This window comes from Carassius carassius, chromosome 26, assembly GCF_963082965.1.
Source record: "Carassius carassius chromosome 26, fCarCar2.1, whole genome shotgun sequence".
NCBI classification, from domain to species: domain Eukaryota; kingdom Metazoa; phylum Chordata; class Actinopteri; order Cypriniformes; family Cyprinidae; genus Carassius; species Carassius carassius.
In genome coordinates, this window is record NC_081780.1 from 26,310,231 (window position 1) to 26,314,924 (window position 4,694).

The window sequence follows — 4,694 nt, forward strand, 5'->3', positions numbered from 1 at the left end:
GTAAATAGGAAAATGTTTGCATTATTTTGTCACTTATTGGGATTACTATGCTACCAGTATCCATTTACATCCAGTCTTTGTGCTAAGCTAGGCTAGCGGTGGGTGCGTCAAATAACACTTACAGAACGCACAGAAATGAAAAAGGTATGTATGGACTTATCTAACTCTGGGGGATACTGTGAATAAGCTAAAGTCCCAAAAAGTCGGAGTGTTCCTTTAAAAAAAAAAGTTCTGACGGTGTTGACAAAAACCCAGGACACAAGTTAAATCATCTTAAAACTACAATAAATCAGTTTTTCAGTTGTAACTTTTGATGCTCATTAATTAATAACTGAATTACTTACACATAGTAAATATAACATTTAATTTAAAAATACTTTTAATTGTTTTTAAACTATTGTAATATAATGACGCCTGCTTCCTGGACAAGGGTTTTTACAGACACTGGTCACATAAAATATCATTTGGAATTAAAAACATTTATAAAATGACATGAAATAATATTTAGTTGTGCTTTCATTATCCTTTTTAGTTTTCTGGTTAAGTGTATGTGTAATATTAAGTAAAAAAATTTTACCCACAAACTGTGTTTTATCTAGTGGACATGTTTTGTCCCTGATCTCAAGAATCACTGATATATATATATATATATATATATTCTAAACCAGTGGTTCCCAACCTTTTTCAACTCGCAGCCCACACAACCAAACACATATGTTTATGCGGCCCACTGCAAAAACATTTACTGACCCCGCTACTGTTGGGTTAATAACTTAGTACTTAGAAGCTAGATTGGCAATGAACAGAAAATAACTCGGGCTGGCACCGCTTGGCACAACTGCTGTTGTTCTGTAGCATACGCAACAAAAATATTTAAGATAAATTGGCGGTTTATTCTTAAACCAGTCAGCGAGCTCGAATAGTGTAAGCATAGTTACAGTTTAATATAATTTTTTTCTTATTTAATTATATATATGAAATTGTTATTATGTTACAACTTAGACATTTTTACATATATGGACAATATTATTATTTCTTTTAATAGTAATTGGCGGCTCAGTCAGAGATCTGGTATTAATAGTAGATATTACCAAAACAGGTAATTATATTTATTTGAATAATAACATAGATATAAGGAAAACTCGCTCACTCGATTTTGTAATATTCTTTAATTTTGTAGACCGTATGAAAAGGTGCATTTCTATCAAAGGCAGATCCATGTGGAGACAGCGTCGGCATTCTGTAACTTCATATTTGCACCCGACATTGACTCAGAAAGCACTAGTTTATTAATAAATAATTAAAATGTCTTTCCCGACACTGTCAGCACTCATCCACCACAGCACCATAAAAACCACACACACGCACCCAGTCATTGTCCGGTCACGTTCGCGACAAGATCATTCCTGTGCGCTAACTATTTGGACTAACTCCTCTTTACCTTCTCTCCAATGATTACCTCCGAAGACTCTTCTTCCATCTTCTCTCCAAGGATTGCCTCCAAGATCCTCCAAACCCCTATGGTGCGTGTGTGTGGTCACTACCTTCCCGGCACGGATCCCAACACCCATCCACTCCTCACTTCCCGCTCCTCTTCTTGTGTCTATTCAATAAATACTAACTTCATCTGTTACTCCTCTTTCTCCAAATGATCCGTAACAGCGACTAGTTGACTTGAACAGTCTTTAGTAGAGGGCAGACCTACGCTACTTAGCACAAGGAAATGCTCCATTTAAATAAACAAAAACAAAACCTATAATTACATTAATGAAAAGTGCGATAGCTGCAAATCACGTCGTTATTGCACTGCACGAGTCAAATTTATTTTTTATCACCCTAATTATAGCCTACCTTCCGAAAGATATATTTCAATTACTTTCAAAAAGTGATGGGGACAATATCGACCCTGGCAAAAAGTGGTGGGGACATGTTCCACCCGTCCCACCAGCAAATTATGCCTATGCACTCTCATAACCATCTAAAACCTTTTTTTCATTTGTACCCCATAAAGTTAACATTGCATTAATGTATCCATATTGGATATGATGGTTATATGGATCATAAACAATTGCTAGCCATTAATGCACAATTGATCGTAAAATGCTATGGAACAGCAAATCTGTAGACCGCATAATAGCGCAATGTTCTTACTATGAAACAGGGCTCATATTTAATTAAATCACAGACTTTTGAAATGTAACCATCACAAGCTATATGGCAGTTACCCCTCCCCCACCCCTCATGCTTTTTATGACCGGAAATTACAAATAATATTAAAAATAATAATTATCTATGAATTTACTTTTTATTTGCACATACATTCCTAAATTAATTTTACAGCTCACACAGATCTACTTTTGGTCACAAATGCGTGAGAAATGCTTGCACATTAGCTAAACTGCACATACCTCATACCACATACACTCAATCAGCTGTGAGCAGCTCCACTATATACACTATATGCTGTACCCCTGCACTGTCTGCACATTGCATTCTCATGCAGGCCTCACACACAGGCAGATACATGATTATAACAGTAGAATAACTTGATACATAATTGGCTAGATTCACATTGATTGTACTTGATTAGGGCCGGGGGCCGCCAGACAGAGACGATCCAGATGGACCCAAGCCACAGCCATTACAGCAGCCCAAGGTGGAGCTGACGGTGTGAGGAGCCATGGAGGAAGAATGGCTGCTTACTCCAGGGAGACGACCAACGTCGGCGGAGCAGGTGGAGGAAGTGCCCAAGGCAGAGGCGCAGATCCAGAGATCCACGGTAGAGCCAGAGCGACTGAGGACCAAGGTAGAGCTGGCAGGAGGAAGGAACTCAACGGAGCTGGTGGGATGGAGCGACTTGGTGCAGCCAGTGCAGAGGAGTCCAGAGGCGAAGGAGAGTCGACGCCCAGCCAAGGCAGAGCAGGAGGGACAAGGGAGCCCGGTGGAGCTGATGGATCTATTGTTAAGTCGATGGAGCTAGGAGCCGAGGTGAGGCCACTGGGACTAGAGGTAAAAATTATAAGTACTTTTCGTTTTCTCACACAAACAGCTCGTTTTGTGTCTTAGGTCATAAATGTTTACTTACGATGGGGAATTGTTTTATTTGGACTCCTCTGTGCGTGCTCTTTGAGGTGGTGACCATAGACCTGCATCATATGAGTCACAGAGAAGAATGGTTTGACCTAAAAATATCAAAATAGAAACTACTGCGGAAACAAAGACACCTACACCTTGGATGTCCTTGAGGTAAGCTAAAACATATCAAAATTTAATTTGAAAGTGAACAATCCCTTTAAGAGAGACAGCATTAAAATCTACATCCATGTCTTCTGTGAAAAATCTGGACTTCATGATTGAAAAAGTGAAGGAAACTGGGAAAGAAGAAAGAGTACAGAAACTTGAGGACCTTAAAAGAAGAGAGATCAGGAGGAAAATAAGGGACTAATCAGAAGATTCAACAGATATTGTAAAAATACATATAAAAAAAAGAAATGTCCTATATTTTCCCAATTCAGAGAAAAAATCTAATGAAAGGAATAAAACCTTATATATATATATATATATATAAATAAATACTAGAATGACTCAAATACTGTCTTGTGCATGTATTTCCAGCTAAAATTACACTTAAACATGTCTATATAGTGATTGGAATATTCTGAAAAAGAAGAAACATGAATCACTGTTTATTTGTTTGAGGTTTTCATGTCTTTTGTTGTGTGAATAATTTAACAAACTTTGTTCATAAACCAGCAGATGTTATTGTGACTGAGAATATGACTTGCATTTGAGAATGTGGAATATAGTTTTGGGATATTGTTTGTATTTATATTTCCATGATTTACATTTCCATGAACTGTTAAATACAAAAAGAAAAAGAAGAAAAACTGGTTTAGTCAATAGAGTACTAAAACATTAAAGCATGCACATACATAATTTTATTTTTCCAATAAACAGTGATGTCCGATATTAGTTAATATTCATTTTACATATTAGAGTTACACATATGCTTCCAGCATAGCTACAAGTCAGTATCCATTGTTGTTCATCAAATCAATAACTCAGACATGTGATGATTCTACAGTATATGTGCTTTACAGAATTATAAAGCACTTGCTATTTCATTGTTACATGTTGTTGATGTTCAGTAACCTTCGTAGTAAGTACATGTTTCAGTTCAGAGTTTTTTCTCAAAAGTTCAGCATCCCGTAGTTCAGGCAGTCCACGTCAGTCAAGTCACAGCGATCAATTTAAATTCCCATTCTTCAGCATATTTTCTATCGCATCGCTACTCGCAATTTAAACTCCCTCCTCTAACCCAACTCCACCTAACTGAACCTGTAATCTGACTTTTGTTTCTTTTCCATTTACAGTTCACTTCATTATAAGTTTTCTTTATCATGTTTTTTGTGTTTCTACAACTCATGCAATCGTGAATTGTAATGTATGCATATAATGGTTCTGTTCTGTACCCCAGGGGGGGTTTGTCTTGCTGCTGTTTCCGCTCTGTCCAAGCATGGTTGCATGGACTGACATGTGGAGTTATGTAGTTTCCCAGAACAGAACCATCCCGCCAACACTTAACTGTATGCAATTTAATTGCAATAAATATACTTTAGCGAAAGTGGTCCTGACTGATCAATAAGTTCAGATCTCTGAATAATTAGTTTCTTATTCACATCAGATTTGAATTT